Genomic DNA, 24,854 nt, shown 5'->3' with positions numbered 1-24,854 from the left:
TCTCCCACCATTGTAACCGACTCTATGTAACCCTAACCCTCTCCGGTGTCTATATAAACCGGAGGGTTTTAGTCCGTAGGACAACATACACATCAACAATCATACCATAGGCTAGCTTCTAGGGTTTAGCCTCTCTGATCTCGTGGTAGATCTACTCTTGTACTACCCATATCATCAATATTAATCAAGCAGGACGTAGGGTTTTACCTCCATCGAGAGGGACCGAACCTGGGTAAAACTTCGTGTCCCTTGCCTCCTGTTACCATCCGGCCTAGACGCACAGTTCGGGACCCTCTACCCGAGATCCGCCGGTTTTGACACCGACAACCACCATGCTCTAAAAGATATAAGTGAAGCACTAGAGCAAGTGACAAACTACTCCGAAAGATATAAGTGAAGATCAATGAGTAGTCGAATAATTGTGCAACTATGTGAAGAATCTCCCATTCAATAATTTCAGACCTTGATACTTTATTCAAACAGCAAGCAAAACTAAATAAAATGACATCTAAGAATAGCAAACATCATGTGAAGAAGCAAAAACTTAGGATCAACCGATACTAACCGATAGTTTGTTGAAGAAGAAAGGTGGGATGCCAACCGGGGCATCCCCAAGCTTAGACGCTTGAGACTTCTTGAAATATTATCTTGGGGTGCCTTGGGCATCCCCAAGCTTGAGCTTTTGTGTCTCCTTAATTCCTCTCATATCACGGTCTCCCTAAATCTCAAAAGCTTCATCCACACAAAACTCAACAAGGACTCGTGAGATAAGTTAGTATAAACCATTGCAAAAACCTTATCATACTCTACTGTAGCAAATCACTAAAATTATTATTAAATATTGCATACTAAATGCCTCTGCATATTTAATAGTCCTATCCTCAAATAGAATCATTAAAGAAGCAAACATATGCAAACAATGCAAACATAACAGCAATCTGCCTAAACAGGATAGTCTGTAAAGAATGCTGCAACATCCATACTTCCCTAACTTCAAAAATTATTAAAGAAAATTCCCACTGTAGTAAATTTATCAGATCTTAACATGCAAAAGGTTTCAACATTTTATCACATTCTGACTTTTCTAGGGAATTATTGCACCAGCGGTAAACTTTCTGTTTTCAAACAGCAACATGAAGACTTGTAACATAGGCATGGTAAAGACTATCAATGCCACTTTTATTGGAATAAAAGATGAAAAACATTGTTCTTAATAATAGAAAGCAAATCCTAACAAAATAAATTGACGCTCCAAGCAAAACACATATCATGTGGTAAATAAAAATATAGCTCCAAGTAAAGTTACCGATGAACGAAGACGAAAGAGGGGATGCCTTCCGGGGCATCCCCAAGCTTAGGCTCTTGGATATCCTTGAATATTACCTTGGGGTGCCTTGGGCATCTCCAAGCTTAGGCTCTTTCCACTCCTTATTCCATAGTCCATCGAATCCTAACCCAAAACTTGAAAACTTCACAACACAAAACTTAACAGAAAACTCGTAAGCTCCGTTAGTATAAGAAAGCAAATCGCCACTTCAAGGTACTGTAATGAACTCATTATTTATTTATATTGGTGTTAAAACTACTGTATTCCAACTTCTATATGGTTTATAAACTCTTTTACTAGCCATAGATTCATCAAAATAAGTAAACAACACATGAAAAACAGAATCTGTCAAAAACAGAACAGTCTGTAGTAATCTGGATCAAACGTATACTTCTGGAACTCATAAAATTCTCAAATAAATTTCTGGACCTTAGGAATTTATTTATTAATAACCTGCAAAAATAACTAACTAAATATCACTCTCCAAATAAAAATGGCAGTAGTTCTCGTGAGCGCTAAAGTTTCTGTTTTTTACAGCATGATCGCAAAACTTTCCCCAAGTCTTCCCAAAGGTTCTACTTGGCACAAACACTAACTAAAAGAATAAAACAACATATAAACAGAGGCTAGATGAATTATTTATTACTAAACAGGAACAAAAAGCAAAGAACTAAAATAAAATTGGGTTGCCTCCCAACAAGCGCTATCGTTTAACGCCCCTAGCTAGGCATGATGATTTCAATGATGCTCACGTAAAAGATAAGAATTGTAACATAAAGAGAGCATCATGAGGAATATGACTAGCACATTTAAGTCTAACCCACTTCCTATGCATAGGGATTTTGTGAGCAAACAACTTATGGGAACAATAATCAACTTGCATAGGAAAGCAAAACAAGCATAACTTCAAAACTTTAAGCACATAGAGAGGAAACTTGGTATTATTGCAATTCCTACAAGCATATGTTCCTCTCTCATAATAATTTTCAGTAGCATAATGAATGAATTCAACAATATAACTATCACATAAAGCATTCTTTTCATGATTTACAAGCATAGAAATTTCATTACTCTCCACACAAGCAAAGTTCTTCTCATGAATAATAGTGGGAGCAAACTCAACAAAATAATTATCATGTGAGGCATAATCCAATTGAAAACTAAAATCATGATGACAAGTTTCATGGATATCATTATTCTTAATAGCATACAAATCATCACAATAATCATCATAGATAGCAACTTTGCTCTCATAATCAATTGGAACCTCTTCCGGAATAGTGGATTCATCACAAAATAAAGTCATGACCTCTCCAAATCCACTTTCATCAATATAATCATCATAAATAGGAGGAATGCTTTCATCATAATAATTTTGCTCATCAAAACTTGGGGGACAAAAAATATCATCTTCATCAAACATAGCTTCCCCAAGCTTGTGGCTTTGCATATCATTAGCATCATGGATATTCAAGGAATTTATACTAACAGCATTGCAATCATGCTCATCATTCAAATATTTAGTGCCAAACATTCTAATGCATTCTTCTTCTAGCACTTGAGCACAATTATCGGAATCCTTATTCTCACGATAGATATTAAAAAGATAAAGCATATGAGGCAAACTTAATTCCATTTTTTATAGTTTTCTTTTATAGACTAAACTAGTGATAAAACAAGAAACTAAAAGACTCAATTGCAAGATCTAAAGATATACCTTCAAGCACTCACCTCCCCGGCAACGGCGCCAGAAAAGAGCTTGATGTCTACTACACAACCTTCTTCTTGTAGACGTTGTTGGGCCTCCAAGTGCAGAGGTTTGTAGGACAGTAGCAAATTTCCCTCAAGTGGATGACCTAAGGTTTATCAATCCGTGGGAGGCGTAGGATGAAGATGGTCTCTCTGAAGCAACCCTGCAACCAAATAACAAAGAGTCTCTTATGTCCCCAACACACCCAATACAATGGTAAATTGTATAGGTGCACTAGTTCGGTGAAGAGATGGTGAAACAAGTGGTATATGGATAGTAGATAAAGGTATTTGTAATCTGAAATAATAAAAACAGCAAGGTATAGAATGATAAAAGTGAGCATAAACGGTATTGCAATGCTAGGAAATAAGGCCTAGGGGTCATACTTTCACTAGTGCAAGTCCTCTCAACAATACTAACATAATTGGATCACATAACTATCCCTCAACATGCAACAAAGAGTCACTCCAAAGTCACTAATTGCGGAGAACGAATTAAGAGATTATGGTAGGGTACGAAACCACCTCAAAGTTATTCTTTCCAATCAATCCGTTGGGCTATTCCTATAGGTGTCACAAACAGCCCTAGAGTTCGTACTAGAATAACACCTTAAGACACAAATCAACCAAAACCCTAATGTCACCTAGATACTCCAATGTCACCTCAAGTATCCGTGGGTATGATTATACGATATGCGTCACACAATCTCAGATTCATCTATTCAACCAACACAAAGAACCTCAAAGAGTGCCCCAAAGTTCTACCGGAGAATCACGACGAAAACGTGTGCCAACCCTATGCATAGGTTCATGGGCGGAACCCGCAAGTTGATCACCAAAACATACATCAAGTGAATCACGTGGCATCCCATTGTCACCACAGATACGCACGGCAAGACATACATCAAGTGTTCTCAAATCTTTACAGACTCAATCCGATAAGATAACTTCAAAGGGGAAACTCAATTCATTACAAGAGAGTAGAGGGGGAGGAGAAACATAAGATCCAACTATAATAGCAAAGCTCGCGATACATCAAGATCATATCATCTTAAGAACATGAGAGAGAGAGAGAGATCAAACACATAGCTACTGGTACATACCCTCAGTCCCGAGGGAGAACTACTCCCTCCTCGTCATGGAGAGCACCGGGATGATGAAGATGGCCACCGGATAAGGATTGCCCCCTCCGGCAGGGTGCCGGAATGGGTCTAGATTGGCTTTCGGTGGCTACGGAGGCTTCTGGCGGCGGAACTCCCGATCTATTGTGCTCCCGGATGTTTTTATGGTATATGGGGATATATAGGTGGAAGAAGTACGTCAGGGGGGCCACGAGGGGCTCACGAGGGTGGAGGGCGCACCCAGGGGGTGGGCGCGCCCCCTGCCTCGTGACCTCCTCGCAGATCCCCCTACGTGCACTCCAAGTCTTCTGGGCTTCTTTCCTTCCAAAAATGAGTTCCGTGAAGTTTTAGGTCAATTGGACTCCGTTTGATTTTTGTTTTCTTCGAAACCCTAAAACAAGGTAAAAACAGAAACTGGCACTGGGCTCTGGGTTAATAGGTTAGTCCCAAAAATGATATAAAAGTGTATAATAAAGCCCATAAACATTCAAAACAGTAGACAATATAGCATGGAGCAATCAAAAATTATAGATACGTTGGAGACGTATCAGGTACCCACTCGAGCACGTCCTTTACTTTGCTCGGGTCCACGGCTATACCTTCGGCGGATAGTACATGTCCGAGAAACCCAACTTTCTTGAGCCAAAATTTGCACTTACTGAACTTGGCGTATAGCTGATGGTCGCGGAGCCATTGTAGTACTGCTCGGAGGTGATCCTTGTGTTCCTCTTCCCCCTTGGAGTAAATGAGGATGTCATCAATGAAGACTACCACGAATTTGTCGAGGAAGTCCATAAATACTTTGTTCATCATATGCATGAAGAAAGCAGGGGCATTGGTGAGACCAAAGGACATCACGGTATATTTGTAAAGACCGTACCGAGTAGTGAATGCGGTCTTAGGAATATCTTCCTTTTTAATCTTGAGCTGATGATATCCAGTTCATAAATCGATTTTAGAGAATACCTTAGCTCCATTGAGCTGATCAAACAGATCATCAATCCTCGGCAACGGGTATTTATTTTTGATGGTGACCTCATTAAGTTGGCGGTAATCTATGCACATACAGAGATTACCATCCTTTTTGCCCACGAAAATTGCAGGTGATCCCCACAGTGAAGAGCTGGGATGAATGTAACCTTTCTGGAGTAACTCGTCAAGCTGTTTCTTTAGCTCCACCAATTCTGATGAGGGCATCCGGTAATACTTCTTGTATAATGGTGCGGTTCCGGGCACAAGATCTATGGCAAACTCCAGTCCCCGATCTGGTGGCATGCCTGGCAGTTCTTCTGGAAACACATCAGGGTACTCACTGACCACAGGAATAAATTCCAATTCAACCACAACAGTGCACACTAATTCTGGCTTGGGTATATTCTTGCGAGCATAGAATTTGATGAGCTGCCCATCCAGACTGGTCAGATTGACTTCTCGGGTTGCGCAATTTATGCAAACTTGATATTTGGTCAACCAATTCATACCCAATATAATATCCAACTTTTCAGACTCAATGATTATCAAAGATGTTGGAAAACAGATCCCGTTGATTTTGATCTCCAGATCACGGCAGACCAGATTGCTCTTGATTATAGATCCCGGGGTTTGTACCAGCATATTTTTGCCCAAAAGTGTGCAAGGAAAATTGTTTTGGGCGGCAAAACTCTGAGAAATAAAAGAATGGGAAGCCCCAGAGTCAAATAAAATTATGGCAGGTATGTTATTAACAGAAAACATACCAATGACGACTTCTGGCTTCTCTTGGGTTTCATCGGCAGAGATATGATGCACGTGCCCAGTGAAGTTTTGCTGGTTTGATCATGACTCCATAAAATTGACTTCTGGCCGGCTTAGGGCATTCGTCTTGTTGTTCTTGGGGCACTGCTTTGCATAATGTCCATGCTGTCCGCAAATGAAACAAGCATTATTGCGCTGATGCTCCTCATGCATTGGATTGGTCACAATATTCTTGACTTGGGTGGTGGTCTTGTTAACATTCTGTTGCCAATTTGGCCTATATTCCACCTGAGTCTGCTGCCAGGTACGAGCCTTTTGCACAGGTGGCCCATCCTTATTTGACTCAAACTTGCGCTTGTTGTCGTTAGCAGGCCTATTATCGGATATCAGCTTGTGCTCTCGTTCAGCAATGAACGCCTTGTCCACCAGAGTTTGGAAATCCATGAAATCAAACATACTGAGAGGACACCGAAGTTGCAGATTTAAACCTCCAAGAAATCTGTCAATCTTTCTTTCTTCGGTGGCCACGTCATATAGAGAGTAACATGCCAAATGATTGAATTTTTGTAGATATTCAGACATAGACTGATTTCCTTGGACGAGTGGGAGAAATTCACTCTGCTTGGTCTTCATAACTCCAGTAGGGATGTGATATTTTTGGAACTTATCGTTAAATTTCTCCCAGGTGATTTCCTCATCACTCGCCACATGGCCTTGGCATTTTCCCACCATATGGCAGCTGCGCCTTCAAGGTAATGAGTTACAAATGGAACTTTATCATTTCCTTCAGTACGGGCAATCTCAAGCTTTTTCTCCATGGTACGCAACCAATCGTCGGCATCCAACGGGTCAACAACCCGACTAAAACTGGGTGGATTGGTCCTCTGAAAATCTGATAGCTTTGAATGATGACCATTCTGATTTCCATTCTGTCCAACCATAGCTTGAATACTTCTCAATATTTCAATCAGATCATTGTTTCTTTTCTCTTCAAACATGCACAGAATTGGATCGGTGGAGGGAGGATCAGGTGGAGGTGGTGGCTGAACGTACGGCTCGGGAGAATGTCCTTCCTATCGTGCGGAACGACGAACAGGAGTTCCCTCACGAACATTGCTACTGTTGCCTCCCCGCGTCATCCTATTGTGAATTTTTCCCAAGACAACACAATCGAGATGAGAAACACCCAAAAATAAAATTGGGGAAAAGCTAGCGACAAATCCCGGAAGAAAGCAGAAAAAGCGAAAAATACGGCGAATAAAGTCTCAACATAATTATACATAGACTCATACATGAAAATTAAACAACATGACTGGTTCACTACATCTCGTATAGGCAACGAAGCATCATGACTACATCCATACATCAACCAGACAGCTGCGAATACTCAAAGATACTATTGCTCTGCTGGTGCTGCGGCGTCCTCCCCTGAAGTGGTCTCGGATCCCGAACTGACGTGGTTAACGGAAACCCCCGGGTTAAAGGTAACACGACGGCGCTACCTCGAGGGCTCTCCCTCGGGGGCAGGGGTAGGATGAAGCATCGGGGCTACAGGGGTAGCGAGAAGTGAGACCCACTCGGCAGAAGTACTGAGAGGGTTCGCGGCCGAGACGCCCGTGCTACTCGGGGGAGTAACCGGTGAAATAGGGGAGCTAGAACTGACTGGGACATAAGGGGTAAATCCCAGTGAAGAAGGAGTAGTGGCAGATCTAGCAGTGACCAAAGTAGTGGCTAAAGCAGTACGAGTACGAGTCAGCTCTCGAGCCAGCTCGTGGATCATGAGATTGCTAGTCGTGATATAACGAGCAAAGTGACTAGCAACGCTATCAGACTCCGGATCAATGAGAGGGAAACGGACACGACCGTTGTCGTGCATAGATGGGTAGTAGTAAAAACCTGGGTGGTTCTGCATTCGGACCTTGTTGTAACGAAGCTCGACAAGGACCTCGAATGCAGCAAACTGGACAGCCTGAGAAGCGGTGGAGGCATAACCGCTCCAAGAAGTGCGAGTGTAAGAGCTGGAATCGGAACTAGTGCGCAGAGTGACCACTACGTGATACTCATATACTGAATCAGCTAGATGCTCCCGGTACACACGATAGACTGGGTCATCTCCGAGAGGATACAACCGATGCCATACGTTGCGAAGGAGGTGCGGTGACGTGTACGGCATCAGCTGCAACTGGCACGGCTACGGCACCGGAGCCATCTACACCCACAACCATTAGCAGGTTAGCAATATATATATATATATATATATATATATATATATATATATATAAACCGAATGCATGCAACTCAATAATCAGCACAAATTACTACCGGCACTCAACTAAAAAAACTCGTACCTAGCGCGTCGTAGCCTAGCGTGGCCTACAGTCAGCGCGGCTCTGATACCAAGCATTGTGGCACCCCGGCTCAGAGCGACCGGTTTACCATACATTGCCAGCCCAGAGACCATGTCTTCTGGCAACGCACAACATCTTGGTACAGAATAACAACCGCTTTATTGATGCTAGCGGAACAGAGTTACATTACAACAGCTGTCGAGGCCAAGCGGCACACTCGGTGCGGCTGAACAATATGTACATTATTTAGTGAACATAAATGGGCCTCGATCCGAACAACTACATGGCAGCAGAATAACATCGTGGCGGAAGCTCCATATCACAGGGACACCGATGTGGACACGATCTAGACTCGGACAACGCTCTCCTCCAATGATACTTTCCTGAAATCTAGCATGACACACCAGGTCAGTACATTGAATGTACTTGCAAGCTCACAACAGGCATCGTCATAATGACAAATAATGTCATGATATTTAACCAATTATTAAAAATGCAACACTATATGCCAACATGCTGTGATCATGCTCGAACGTCCCTCGGGATAGCTTACCAACCGTGATCATCTCTGGATCACAAACACACCACCAAAGTGGTCATAATACACCACCACAGTGATCAGAATACACCACCAAAGTGGTCTTTCTCAAGAACAACTCTGATCCTTACGACGATCACAACCAGAACCATCATTTGGTCCCAAATGCCATCATTTGGTCCCAAATGCCTCGATGGCCTTTCTGCCATCCATCAATAATGCAAAGTTCATCGCTTAGTGTGCAATTTTTATTAAACATTGACTCATGGTGGGACCTACTACGAGGTGTCCGTAACTGTGGACTCGGCTATCGATAGATTACACACTCTGCAGAGGTAGCACACTGTACCCACACCACGGAACCCATGGCCTCGCACTCCCATTTGGGTGGACCAACTGCATTCTGACAAAACCCCTCCATTGCCACAGCACTCTCCTGGCCACACCGACCCAAATCCCCCAACGGGCTAGTCCTGGGTGGCCCCGTGTCTACCAAAGACACCCCGACCACCGTCGTGGTCAAAACACTCCCACTCGGGGACTCGGTACCATAATCTCATTAACGAGCACACAAGATTATTTCTGCTCACCGGGCCAGGGCAAGCACGACATAACCTTCCCTAGATGGAGGCACCGACCAGAGGCCGTGTCAATGGACCGAATCAAGGCCTTCCCACAAAGGCAAATGTGGTTGCACGGGAAAGAAACTCGATTCAGCGGCACCATGAACTAGTCAACGGTATATTCAAGTTGAGTTATATTCAGGTTTAACTTTTAAAAAAAATGACCGGTGTCATAGCATGCCATGAAATGCAAAATAACACATGCATCATATAATGATAAAAATGACCGATGTAATCCTTATACACACCAAGCATATCGTCAACAACTCAATTTACTCTACTTTCTCAAATGACTCACAACTTAACCAAAATATTTTGCGACAATTTTTATTAACTTCTTACGCAAGAAAGTAACTTTGATAAATTTCTCATATGCTTGTCTAAAATATTTCATTATCAACAACTCTTACTCTCTTTATCACTAAGTTGGGTTCAAACATTCTGTAAGACAAATAATATGATTAAACAAGCATTTAACAGGACGTTTTCTAACAACTTTTTATCAATCTAAGAGGGAAAAAACATAGCTTCAAATAATTGCTAACATACATAACAAAATTATTTCTAACATCACCTCAAATAAATCCTAACTTGCTTTATCCACTAAACTAGTTTCAACCATTATGTAACTCAAGCATAACAACTAACCAATATTTAACAGAATATAAATAACTCCATAATCATTTAAATGCATGGATTAATCCTTTCATTCAAGTAAGAAAATCACAAATATTGAAATGGCACCATGAAAATGATGTTATGGCTTGCCTTAGTGCAGATGAGGTTCACAAGCCTCCTCGTGATCCTCAAGACAAGCTTCACCTTCTGAAAATAGTTTTAAACGCAAAAAGAAAATATCAAGAACACTTCTGAAAATCACCAGAAATTCTAGACAGCTCAGAAAAATCTCATCTTTGGTGAGCTGCTAGATTTCTTATCAAAGAACACAATGCAAAAAGAATCAATTCATTTGGACTTATGGTTGAAGAGTTATGACTATTTGAAGTGTTCTGTAAATTCAAATGATTTTGAAATAGACTAGGGGGTGACATCGAGGGCGTAAAGCCCAGGGGCGCCACCACTCGTACCGCTTCGCGCGCGTACTGAGTGGCTGACTAGCGGGCCCCGCTAGTCAGGTGGGGGAAAAGGGAGAGGGAAATAGAGGGGGCCGCGGCTTCGCCGGAGCTCTCGCCGGCGACGAGGGCTCCTTGGCCCAAACGAGAGGGAGGGATGGCAAGAGGGGGTTGAGGCGCACCTGCCCGTACCCTAGCGTAGCTACGGGCGGTCGGACGGCATCGGAATCAACCTCGCAAGCGGAGGCAGAACGTGGAGGTCGCCGGAGTTGAGGAAGACAGCGAGCAGAGGCCACTCCAGGGGCTCCAAGCGGGCGAGACGGCCTCAACGGAGAGAGGCGGAGGCCCTGGAGGGGTCGCCTAGGCCTGGGAGGGAGTGGAGGTACCGCAGCGACCAGAGGGGATCGCCGGCGAGCTCAAGCTCGGGGACGGCGACCCGAGGCCTGCCCGGCCGGGCTCCGGCTTCCTACTCGATTATGGGGTGTGTGTGAGTGTTGGCTGGTGCTTGAGGAGGCTGGGGAGGGCTCTATATATAGGCAAGCGGCGAGGGTGCTTCGGGCTCCGCTGGTGGACACCTGTCCACGGCGCCCGGTGATGAGCGGCGTCAGTGAGAGGGGGAGAAGGCGACGGAGGTCACGCGGCCACTGTGGGCGGGCGGAGACGAGCACAGGATCACGAGGGTGGCGACGGGCACAGTGCGCTCCGCACTGTTGGGCTGGCCGGACCTTGCCCGTGCTCGCTGCGGCGAGCTCGGCGTCGGTGAGCGCCAGGGAGGAGTTAAGAGCATTGAGACGATGATGGTGGCGAGGTTTGGCATGGTTGGGCTGGCGGGGAAGCGAGCACGCGAGCAACAGAGGCTCGGGCGCGTTGCAGAGCGCGTCGGCTGCATGCCAGCACGCCTGGATGAACGCGGTCACCGCGTGAACTATGACATCAGGTCGATCTAAGCATAAACTCAATGTCTGGCATGTGGTTCGTGGTGGTTTTGAGTGTTACCAAGATTTGTTTTGGACCCAGGTGCAGTAGAGATGTTTTCACACACCAAGTAAGTTTCTGGTCAGTAACTTTGTGATGTTACTGTGGTCAAATGGCTTGGAGTTTGAAGCTGTGCTTTGGAGGCTAGTGATAAGTTACTAAGGTAAAGATGCACAAGAAATTTCAGGTCAAATGGAGCAAGTAAAATGGTAGTTGCTGTAGAAACCACCATTTCTGTCCAGAATAGAAAAGATTTTCTGTAGAAAAAATATTCCAAAAAGTGATGGAATATTTTTGTTCAGGAAGGTGCACTAGTGTTCACAAAATATTTGTGAATTATCTCAGATTTTTCTGAGCCATAAAAATTGGGGTTGCTTTGAAGCAAACAGATCTGGCTTAGGGTTTAAGAGAGAAAATGAATATTTTTCTTTTAAGAAAATATTACAAAGATTATTTTTGGGGTGGGTCAGAAGTGAAATAATGATTTAGGAGGGGAGTGAAGCACTTGGGTGAAATCCAAGGATGCCCAAGTGTTGAAGTCCATATGAAAGGATTCAGAAACCCCAAGTTTCAAAAAAATTCAAATGAAAAATCAAGCAAATAAGAAGGGGCAAAACCCAGGCTGTCACATACGAGGTGACTCGCGCGTGGTCTCCTACTGGATTGATACCTTGGTTCTCAAAAACCGAGGGAAATACTTACGCTGCTTTACCGCACCACCCTTTCCTCTTCAAGGGAAAACCAACGCAGTGCTCAAGAGGTAGCAAGAAGGATTTCTGGCGCCGTTGCCGGGGAGATCTACGCCAAGTCAAGACATACCAAGTACCCATCACAACTCTTATCCTTCGCATTACATTATTTACCATTTGCCTCTCGTTTTCCTCTCCCCCACTTCACCCTTGCCGTTTTATTCGCCCTATTTTTTCGTTCGCCTCTTTTTTGTTTGCTTCTTGTTTGCTTGTGTGTTGGATTGCTTGCTTGTCACGATGGCTCAAGATAATACTAAATTGTGTGACTTTGCCAATACCAACAATAATGATTTTATTAGCACTATGATTGCTCCTCTTACTGATGCTGAATCTTGTGAAACTAATACTGCTTTGCTGAATCTTGTCATGAAAGATTCGTTTTCTGGCCTGCCTAGTGAAGATGCCGCTACCCATCTAAACAACTTTATTGATTTGTGTGATATGCTAAAGAAGAAAGATGTGGACAATGATATTGTTAAACTTAAGCTATTTCCGTTTTCGCTTAGAGATCGTGGTAAAGCTTGGTTTTCTTCTTTGCCTAAAAATAGTATTGATTCATGGAATAAGTGCAAAGATGCTTTTATATCTAAGTATTTTCCTCCTGCTAAGATCATATCTCTTAGAAACGATATTATGAATTTTAAGCAACTTGATCATGAACATGTTTCACAATCTTGGGAGAGGATGAAATTAATGATACGTAATTTCCCTACATATGGTTTGAATTTATGGATGATTATACAAAAAATTTATGCCGGATTGAATTTTGCTTCTAGAAATCTTTTAGATTCGGCTGCGGGAGGCACTTTTATGGAAATCACTTTAGGAGAAGCTACCAAACTACTAGATAATATTATGGTTAATTATTCTTAATGGCACACTGAAAGATCTACTAGTAAAAAGGTGCATGCAATTGAAGAAATTAATGTTTTGAGTAGAAAGATGGATGAACTTATGAAATTGTTTGAAGAGTGCTCCTACTGATCCTAATGATATGCCTTTGTCTACTTGGATTGAGAATAATAATGAATCTATGGATGTGAATTTTTTTGGTAGGAACAATTTTGGTAATAACGTGTATAGAGGTAATTTTAATTCTAGGTCGTTTCCTAGTAATTCCTCTAATAATTATGGTAATTCCTACAACAATTCTTATGGAAATATAATAAGATGCCCTCTGATTTTGAATCTATTATTAAAGAATTTATTACTTTGCAAAAGAGTTTCAGTGCTTTGATTGAAGAAAAATTGCTTAAGATTGATGAGTTGGCTAGGAGCGTGGATAGAATTTCTCTTGATGTTGATTCTTTGACACTTAGATCTACCCCACCTAAGCATAATATCAATGAGTCTCTCAAAGCCATGAGAATTTCCATTTATGAGTGCAAAGAAAGAACCGCTAGGATGCGTGCTAAGAAAGATTGCTTTGTGAAAGCGTGTTCTTCTAGTTTTCATGACAATAAATATGAAGCTCTAAAAGTAATTGATGTGTCCCCTATTAAATCTTTGTTTTTCAATATGAATCTTGATAATGATGGGACTGGAGATGAGTCAACTTTAGTTAGAAGGCATCCCAAAAATTCAGAGTTTTTAGATCTTGATGCAAAAGTTGATAAAAGTGGGATTGGAGAGGTTAAAACTTTAGATAGCAAAGAACCCACTATCTTGGATTTCAAGGAATTTAATTATGATAATTGCTCTTTGATAGATTGTATTTCCTTGTTGCAATCCGTTCTAAATTATCCTCATGCTTATAGTCAAAATAAAGCTTTTACTAAACATATTGTTGATGCTTTGATGCAATCTTATGAAGAAAAACTTGAGTTGGAAGTTCTATCTCTAGAAAACTTTATGATGAGTGGGAACCTACAATAAAAATTAAAATTAAAGATCATGAATGCTATCCTTTTTTTTATTTGGGTGCAAGTCTTTCCACGATTCCAAAAACTTTGTGTGATTTGCTAAGTTTCCGTGAATTTGATGATTGTTCTCTAAACTTGCACCTTGCGGATTCCACCATTAAGAAACCTATGGGAAGAATTAATGATGTTCTTATTGTTGCAAATAGGAACTATGTGCCCGTAGATTTCATTGTTCTTGATGTAGATTGCAATCCTTCATGTCCTATTATTCTTGGTAGACCTTTCCTTAGAACGATTGGTGCAATTATTGATATGAAGGAAGGGAATATTAGATTCCAATTTCCGTTAAGGAAGGGCATGGAACACTTTCCTAGAAAGAAAATTAAATTACCTTACAAATCTATTATGAGAGCCAATTATGGATTGCATACCAAAGATGACAATACCTAGATCTATCCTTGCTTTTATGCCTAGCTAAGGGCGTTAAACGATAGCGCTTGTTGGGAGGCAACCCAATTTTATTTTTATTCCTTGATTTTTCTCCTTTTTAGTAATAAATAATTTATCTAGCCTTTTTTTTGGTTGTGTTTTTTGTGTTTAATTAGTGTTTGTGCCAAGTAGAACCGTTGGGAAGACTTGGGGAAAGTCTTTTTGATACTGCTGTAAAAAATAGAAACTTTAGCGCTCGCGAGAATTTCTACAATTTTTTTACTAGAGAGTGCTATTTAGTTAATTCTTTTTTCAGATGATTATTAGATAAATTCCTCACATCCAACAATTTATTTTAGAATCTTTGGGGTTCTAGAAGTTTGCGTTAGTTACAGATTACTACAGACTGTTTTGTTTTTGACAGATTCTGTTTTTCGTGTGTTGTTTGCTTATTTTGATGAATCTATGGCTAGTAATAGAGTTTATGAACCATAGAAAAGTTGGAATACATTAGATTTAACACCAATATAAATAAATAATGAGTTCATTACAGTACCTTGAAGTGGTGGTTTGTTTTCTTTTACTAACGGAGCTCGCGAATATTTTCTTTTAAGTTTTGTGTTGTGAAGTTTTCAAGTTTTGGGTAAGAATTTGATGGATTATGGAACAAGGAGTGGCAAGAGCCTAAGATTGGGGATGCCCAAGGCACCCCAAGGTAAAATCCAAGGACACCAAAAAGACTAAGCTTGGGGATGGCCCGGAAGGCATCCCCTCTTTCGTCTTCGTCTATCGGTAACTTTACTTGGAGGTATATTTTTATTCGTCACATGATATGTGTTTTGCTTGGAGCGTCTTGTATGATTTGAGTATTTGCTTTTTATTTTACCACAATCATCCTTGCTGTACACACCTATTGAGAGAGACACACATGAATTGGAATTTATTAGAATACTCTATGTGCTTCACTTATATCTTTTGAGATATATAGTTTTTGCTCTAGTACTTCACTTATATCTTTTAGAGCACGGTGGTGGTTTTATTTTATAGACATAATTGATCTCTCATACTTCACTTATATTATTTTGAGAGTCCTTTAGAACAACATGGCAATTTGCTTTTAGGCATAATAAAAACTTTCATACAAGTGCATTGAATACTAAGGGAAGTTTGATACTTGATTATCGTTTTGAGATATGGAGATAGTGATATCAAAGTTGTGCTAGTTGAGTAGTTGTGAATTTGAGGAATACTTGTGTTGAAGTTTGCAAGTCCCGTAGCATGCACGTATGGTAAACGTCGTGTAACAAATTTGAAACATGAGGTGTTATTTGATTGTCTTCCTTATGAGTGGCGGTCGGGGATGAGCGATGGTCTTTTCCTACCAATCTATCCCCCTAGGAGCATGCGCGTAATACTTGGTTTTTGATGACTTGTAGATTTTTGCAATAAGTATGTGAGTTCTTTATGACTAATGTTGAGTCCATGGATTATACGCACTCTCACCCTTCCATCATTGCTAGCCTCTTTGGTACCGTGCATTGCCCTTTCTCACCTTGAGAGTTGGTGCAAACTTCGCCGGTGCATCCAAACCCCGTGATACAATACGCTCTATCACACATAAACCTCCTTATATCTTCCTCAAAACAGCCACCATACCTACCTATTATGGCATTTCCATAGCCATTCCGAGATATATTGCCATGCAACTTTCCATCGTTCCGTTTATTATGAAATGCATCATCATTGTCATATTGCCTTGCATGATCATGTAGTTGACATCGTATTTGTGGCAAAGCCACCATTCATTATTCTTTCATACATGTCACTCATGAGTCATTGCACATCCCAGTACACCGCCGGAGGCATTCATATAGTCATATCTTGTTCTAGTATCGAGTTGTAATCATTGAGTTGTAAATAAATAGAAGTGTGATGATCATCAGTAATAGAGCATTAGCATTGTCCCATAAAAAAAGAAAAAAAAGAAAGGCCAAATAATAATAAAAAGAAGGCCCAAAATAATAAAAAATAAATAAATAAGGGGGCAATGCTACTATCCTTTTTCCACACTTGTGCTTCAAAGTAGCACCATGATCTTTATGATAGAGAGTCTCTTGTTTGTTCATTTTCATATACTAGTGTGAAATTTTCATTATAGAACTTGGCCTGTATTCCAACAATGGGCCTCCTCAAGTGCCCTAGGTCTTTGTGAGCAAGCAAGTTGGATGCACACCCACTTAGTTTCTTTTGTTGAGCTTTCATACATTTATAGCTCTAGTGCATCCGTTGCATGGCAATCCCTACTCCTTGCATTGACATCAATTGATGGGCATCTCCCTAGCCCATTGATTAGCCGCGTCGATGTGTGACTTTCTCCTTTTTTGTCTTCTCCACATAACCCCCTTCATTATATTCTATTCCACCCATAGTGCTATATCCATGGCTCATGCTCATGTATTGCGTGAAAGTTGAAAAAAGTTTGAGATTACTAAAGTATGAAACAATTTCTTGGCTTGTCATCGGGGTTGTGCATGATGAGAGCATTCTTGTGTGACGAAAATGGAGCATGACCAAACTATATGATTTTGTAGGGATGAACTTTCTTTGGCCATGTTATTTCGAGAAGACATGATTGCTTAGTTAGTATGCTTGAAGTATTATTATTTTTATGTCAATATTAAACTTTTATCTTGAATCTTTCGGATCTGAACATTCATGCCACAATAAATAAAATTACATTGAGAAATATGTTAGGAAGCATTCCACATCAAAAATTTTGTTTTTACCATTTACCTACTCGAGGATGAGCAGGAATTAAGCTTGGGGATGCTTGATACTTCTCCAACGTATCTATAATTTTTTATTGTTCCATGCTAGTATATTATCTGTTTTGGATGATAACGGGCTTTATTTTACACTTTTATATTATTTTTGGGACTAACCTATTAACCGGAGGCCCAACCCAAATTGCTGTTTTTTTGCCTATTTCAGTGTTTTGTAGAAAAGGAATATCAAACGGAGTCCAAACGGAATGAAACCTTCGGGAACATGATTTTTGGAACAAACGTGATCCAGAGGACTTGGAGTGGACGTCAAGCAATCAACGAGGCGGCCATGAGGCAGGGGGTGCGCCTACCCCCCTGGGCGCACCCTCCACCCTCGTGGGCCCCTTGTTGCTCCACCGACCTACTTATTTCTCATATATATATATACCCCTGCAAACATCCAGGAGCACCATGAACCCCTATTTCCACCGCCGCAACCTTCCATACCCAAGAGATCCCATCTTGGGGCCTTTTCCGGAGCTCCGCCGGAGGGGGCATCGATCACGGAGGGCCTCTACATCAACTCAATGGCCCCTCCAATGATGCGTGAGTAGTTTACCTCAGACCTTCAGGTCCATAGCTAGTAGCTAGATGGATTCTTCTCTCTCTTTGGATATCAATACAAAGTTCTCCTCGATTCTCTTGGAGATCTATTCGATGTAATCTTCTTTTGTAGTGTGTTTGTCGAGATCCGATGAATTGTGAGTTTATGATCCAGATTATCTTTGAACAATATTTGAATCTTCTCTGAATTCTTTTATGTATGATTGGTTTATATTTGCAAGTCTCTTCAAATTATCAGTTTGTTTTGGCCTACTAGATTGATCTTTCTTGCAATGGGAGAAGTGCTTAGCTTTAGGTTCAATCTTGCGGTGCTCGCTCCCAGTGACAGAAAGGGAAATGACACGTATTGTATTGTTGCCATCGAGGATAAAAAGATGGGGTTTACATCATATTGCATGAGTTTATCCCTCTACATCATGTCATGTTGCTTAAGGCGTTACTCTGTTCTTATGAACTTAATACTCTAGATGCATGATGGATAGGGGTCGATGTGTGGAGTAATATTAGTAGATGCAGGTAGGAGTCGGTCTACTTGTCACGGACGTGATGCCTATATACATGATCATACCTATATATTCTCATAATTATTCGCTTTTCTATCAATTGCTCGACAGTAATTTGTTCACCCACCGTAATACTTATGTTATCTTGAGAGAAGCCACTAGTGAAACCTATGGCCCCCGGGTCTATTTTCCATCATACAAGTTTCTAATATATTTTATTTTGCAATCTTTAATTTCAATCTATATCATACAAATACCAAAAAATATTTATCTTATTATTATCATCTCTATCATATCTCACTCTTGCAAGTGGCCATGAAGGGATTGACAACCCCTTTATCGCGTTGGTTGCGAGGTTCTTATTTGTTCGTGTAGGTACGAGGTGACTCGCGCGTGGTCTCCTACTGGATTGATACCTTGATTCTCAAAAACTGAGGGAAATACTTACGCTGCTTTACTGCACCACCCTTTCCTCTCTTCAAGGGAAAACCAACACAGTGCTCAAGAGGTAGCACGCGCCAGCTGCTACCGCGTGGTGTGCAGCTCCGCGTTCACCTCCTTGAGCACCAGCACTAGATCCTCCATGGCCCGCTTGTTCTTCTCCTCCGCGGCCAACGCCACCCACAGCTCGCCGTTGACCCGCTGCAGGTCGCGGTCGAGCCGGGCGCGGCCACGACCACGGCAGCGAGTCGGGTGAAGGAAATATGCCCTAGAGGCAATAATAAAGTTGTTATTTATATTGCCTTATATCATGATAAATGTTTATTATTCATGCTAGAATTGTATTAACCGGAAACTTAGTACATGTGTGAATACATAGACAAACAGAGTGTCCCTAGTATGCCTCTACTTGACTACCTCGTCAATCAAAGATGGTTAAGTTTCCTGGCCATAGACATATGTTGTCATTTGATGAATGGGATCACATCATTAGAGAATGATGTGATGGACAAGACCCATCTATTAGCTTAGCATAATTATCGTTTAGTTTTATTGCTATTGCTTTCTTCATGACTTATACATATTCCTCTGACGATGAGATTATGCAACTACCGAATACCGGAGGAACACTCTGTGTGCTATCAAACTTCACAACATAACTGTGTGATTATAAAGATGCTCTACAGGTGTCTCCAAAGGAGTTTGTTGAGTTGGCATAGATCAAGATTAGGATTTTTCACTCCGTGTATCGGAGAGGTATCTCTAGGCCCTCTCGGTAATGCACATCACTATAAGCCTTGCAAGCAATGTGACTAATGAGTTAGTTGTGGGATGATGCATTACGGAATGAGTAAAGAGACTTGCCGGTAACAAGATTGAATTAGGTCTGATGATACCGACGATCGAATCTCGGGCAAGTAACATAATGATGACAAAGGGAATGACGTATGTTGTTATGTGGTTTGATCGATAAAGATCTTCGTAGAATATGTAGGAGCCGATATGAGAATCTAGGTTCCGCTATTGGTTATTGACCGGAGATATGTCTCGGTCATGTCTACATAGTTCTCGAACCCGTAGGGTCCGCACGCTTAACATTCGATAATGATTTGTATTATGAGTTATGTGTTTCGGTGACCGAGTTTGTTCGGAGTACCGGATGAGATCACGGACATGACGAGGAGTCTCGAAATGGTCGAGAGGTAAAGATTGATATATTGGAAGGTTATATACGGACACCAGAATGGTTCCGATAAGGTTCAGGGGATTTTTCAGAGTACCGGGAGGCTACCGGAACCCCCCGAGAAAGTTAATGGGCCTATTGGGCCATAGTGGAGAGAGGGAGGCTGCCACAGGAGGTGGCACGTGATTGATACGTCCATTTTGCATCATGCTTCTCTATCAATATTTATTGCATTATGGGCTATTATTACACATTATGTCACAATACTTATGCATATTCTCTATTATTTTACAAGGTTTACACGAAGAGGGAGAATGCTGGCAGCTGGAATTCTGGGCTGGAAAAGGAGCAAATATTAGAGACCTATTCTGCACAACTCCAAAAGTCCCGAAACTCCACGAGAGTCATTTTAGAATATATATAAAATATTGGGCGAAGGAAGCACCAGAGGGGGGCCACCCACCATCCATGAGGGTGGGGGGCGCCCCCCTGTCTCGTGGGCCCCCGGCAGGCCTCTGATACGTCTCCGTCGTATCTATAATTTTTGATTGTTCCATGCCAATATTATTCAACTTTCATATACTTTTTGGCAACTTTTTATATTATTTTTGGGACTAACATATTGATCCAGTGCCCAGTGCCAGTTCATGTCTGTTGCATGTTTTTGGTTTCGCAGAATATCCATATCAAACGGAGTCCAAACGGGATAAAAACGGCCGGAGCTTATTTTTGGAAAATATGGAAAATTCGGAAGGAAAATCAACGCGAACCAGTAACCGAGGTGGTCACGAGGCAGGCCCCCCTTAGGGCGCGCCCCCTACCCTTGTGAGCCCACCGTAAGGCGGTTGGCGCTCTTCTTTTGCCGCAAGAAAGCTAATATTCGGAAAAAAAAAATCACGGCGAAGGTTTCAGGCCAATCAGAGTTACGGATCTCCATATATACACGGAACAGTGAAATAGAGCCAGAACAGAACGCAGAACCAGAGAGAAACAGATAGATAGATCCAATCTCGGAGGGGCTCTCGCCCCTCCCATGCCATGGAGGCCAAGGACCAGAGGGGAAACCCTTCTCCCATCTAGGGAGGAGGTCAAGGAAGAAGAGGAAGAAGGGGGCCCCTCTCCCCCTCTCCTCCGGTGGCGCCGGAACACCGCCGTGGCCATCATCATCACCGCGATCTTCACCAACACCTCCGCCATCTTCACCAACATATCCATAACCTTCCCCCCTCTATCTACAGCGGTCCACTCTCCCGCAACCCGCTGTACCCTCTACTTGAACATGGTGCTTTATGCTTCATATTATTATCCAATGATGTGTTGCCATCCTATGATGTCTGAGTAGATTTTCGTTGTCCTATCGGTGGTTGATGAATTGCTATGATTGATTTAATTTGCTTGTGGTTATGTTGCTGTCCTTTGGTGCCCATCATATGAGTGCGCGCGTGGATCACACCATAGGGTTAGTTGTATGTTGATAGGACTATGTATTGGAGGGCAAGAGTGACAGAAGCTTCAACCTAGCATAGAAATTGATGCATACGGGATTGAAGGGGGACCAATATATCTTAATGCTATGGTTGGGTTTTACCTTAATGAACATTAGTAGTTGCGGATGCTTGCTAATAGTTCCAATCATAAGTGCATAGAATTCCAAGTCAGGGATGACATGCTAGCAGTGGCCTCTCCCACATAATACTTGCTATCGGTCTAGTATAGTCGTCAATTGCTTAGGGGCAATTTCGCAACTCCTACCACCACTTTTCCACACTCGCTATATTTACTTTATTGTTTCTTTATCTAAACAGCCCCTAATTTTTATTTACGTACTCTTTATTATCTTGCAAACCTATCCAACAACACCTACAAAGTACTTCTAGTTTCATACTTGTTCTAGGTAAAGCGAACGTCAAGCGTGCGTAGAGTTGTATCGGTGGTCGATAGAACTTGAGGGAATATTTGTTCTACCTTTAGCTCCTCGTTGGGTTCGACACTCTTACTTATCGAAAACTGTTGCGATCCCCTATACTTGTGGGTTATCAAGACCTTTTTCTGGCGCCGTTGCCGGGGTGCAATAGTGTGGGGTGAATATTCTCGTGTGTGCTTGTTTGCTTTATCACTAATAATTTTTATTTGTTGTTCTTAGTTGTTTCCTATCTTCAGTTATGGGTAGGAAACGCAAAATACCAAAAAAATTAGTTGTACCTACTGATCCAATGGTTGAAGAACCAATCAAAATCTATCACATTGCTGAAGCTTATTACTTGGATCATCTTCGATCCCTATGTGCTCGTGCCGAAACCCCAACTAGCTTAGTTGAGGGCAAATCTTTAGATGAGCATGCTTGTTATGTGCGACACCGTATATCTGAAAAAGGGAAATTATTATGGAGTCAAATTCAACGTTTGCAATGCTATGCTTGGAATTTATGTGAATTATATGATTTTACTTGTTGTTCCGAAAACCCTAAGAAACACCTTCCCTATCAATGTGAGTTTAGTGATAATGGAATCGTATCTTCGTATGCTAAAGGTGTTTATAATTACTATGATGTTCAACAAATTGAAGAATTTGTTGCTTATATGGGTGCTTTTGAAATTGCTTCTTTGATTGAAAAGTATGATGCTACTTTTCACAAATCTGAAAATTTTGCTGTACTTAAATATTGCTATGATAATTATGCTTCTAATACCTATGTTAAACAATATATTGAGGAATACTCCGCTGTCCAAGAAGAGACTAATATTTTGCAGGAGTCTATGGAAGAAGAAATTGATGAAACTGTGAGCCCATTGGATGAAAAATATGATGAGGAGAGCGAAGAACAAAAGGAGGAAGAGCGGATTGATCACCCGTGCCCACCTTCTAATGAGAGTAACTTTTCAACTCATACATTGTTTAATTCCCCTTCGTGCTTATCGAAGGATGATTGCTATGATGACTGTTATGATCCCTATGATTCTTTTGAAATATCCCTTTTTGATGATGCTTGCTATGCTTATGGCCAAGATGCCAATATGAATTATGCTTTTGAAGATGGACTTGCTATAGTTCCTTATGTTAAACATTAAATTGTTGCTATTGCACCCACACATGATAGTCCTATTATCTTTTTGAATTCTCCCGATTATACCATATCGGAGAAGTTTGCACTTATTAAGGATTATATTGATGGGTTGCCTTTTACCGTTGCACATGATGATTTCGATAAATATAATATGCATGTGCTTGCTGCTCCTACTTGCAATTATTATGAGAGAGGAACTATATCTCCACCTCTCTATGTTTCCAACATGATAAAATTGCAAGAAACTGTTTATACTATGCATTAGCCTTTACTAGGTGTGCATGAATTGTTCTTTTATGACATGCCGATGCATAGGAAGAGAGTTAGACTTTGTCATTGCTTGATATATGTTGCTTTGTGCTCACTACTAAATTACAAATCATTGTTAATTAAAATTGGCTTTGATATACCTTGGGATCCGGGTGGATTCACTACTTGAGCACTATATGCCTAGCTTAATGGCTTTAAAGAAAGCGCTGCCAGGGAGACAACCCGGAAGTTTTAGAGAGTCATTTATTTCTGTTTAGTGCTTTCATATAGTTTAAAAACAACAAAAATAAAGAGGGGAACCCAAAGCTTTTAAAAAAGGAAAGTGAAAGTGAGAAAGACAAGCACTGTTGAAGTGGAAGAGCTCCGTGAACTTTGTTCATGCTCACGGCAACTTTGTGAATCTTGATTACAGAAACTTTTCAACAAAAATAATTATACCATTGTACAATTCCATTGTATTATAAAAATAATGTGCCAAGGTTTGCCTTTAGGATGTTTACATTTTCTTGATGGTTTGAACGGTGCAGGACAGAAACTTTGGCTGTAGTGAGCGATTTTACATTTTTAGATGGAACGTCAAATGGTTCTGATTCTTTTTGAACTCTCTTCCTATACAATTTTTTTATTTTTCCTAATTTTGGAAGAATTGTTCAAGTATCAGAAGTATGGTTAATGTTCAGATTGCTACAGACTATTCTGGTTTAGACAGATTCTGTTTTTGATGCATAGTTTGCTTGTTTTGATGAAACTATCAATTTATATCAGTGGATTAAGCCATTAAAAAGTTATACTACAGTAGACACAATGAAAAAACAAAATATTAATTGGTTTGCAACAGTACTTATAGTGGTGATTTGCTTTATTATACTAACGGATCTTACCGAGTTTTCTGTTGAAGTTTTGTGTGGATGAAGTGTTCGATGATCGAGAAGGTTTCGATGTGAGAAGAAGGAAGAGAGGAAAGAGCTCAAGCTTGGGGATGCCTGAGGCACCCCAAGTAAATATTTAAGGAGACTCAAGCGTCTAAGCTTGGGGATGCTGGGGAGGCATCCCATCTTTCTTCAACAAGTATCGGTATGTTTTCGGATTCGTTTTGTTCATGCGATATGTGCAATCTTGGAGCGTCTTTGCTTTAGTTTTCATGTTTATTTTTTTCACCATGCTGTTATGAGATAGTCCTTGGTTGATTTATAGAATGCTCTTTGCACTTCACTTATATTCTTTGAGTATGGCTTTATAGAATGCTTCATGTGCTTCACTTATATCATTTGAAGTTTGGATTGCCTGTTTCTCTTCACTTAGACAACCGCCATTTGTAGAATGCTTTTTTGCTTCACTTATATTTGTTAGAGCACGGGCATATCTTTTGTAGAAAGAATTAAACTCTCTTGCTTCACTTATATCTATTTAGAGAGATGACAGGAATTGGCCATTCACACGGTTAGTCATAAAATCCTACATAAAACTTGTAGATCA

The 24,854-nt window shown here is 41.1% G+C and overlaps 1 pseudogene; it reads right to left on the bottom strand.

Annotated features, from left to right (window-relative positions):
- The window catches only part of LOC125535172 (uncharacterized), a 177,126-nt pseudogene that overhangs the window by 27,255 nt on the left and 125,017 nt on the right, over positions 1 to 24,854 (bottom strand).

This window comes from Triticum urartu, chromosome 2A (genome assembly GCF_056163025.1).
Source record: "Triticum urartu cultivar PI428250 chromosome 2A, HENAU_Tu73, whole genome shotgun sequence".
Lineage (NCBI taxonomy): Eukaryota > Viridiplantae > Streptophyta > Magnoliopsida > Poales > Poaceae > Triticum > Triticum urartu.
The sequence above is the reverse complement of the archived record's forward strand: the minus strand, read 5'-3'. Positions and strand labels throughout refer to the sequence as shown.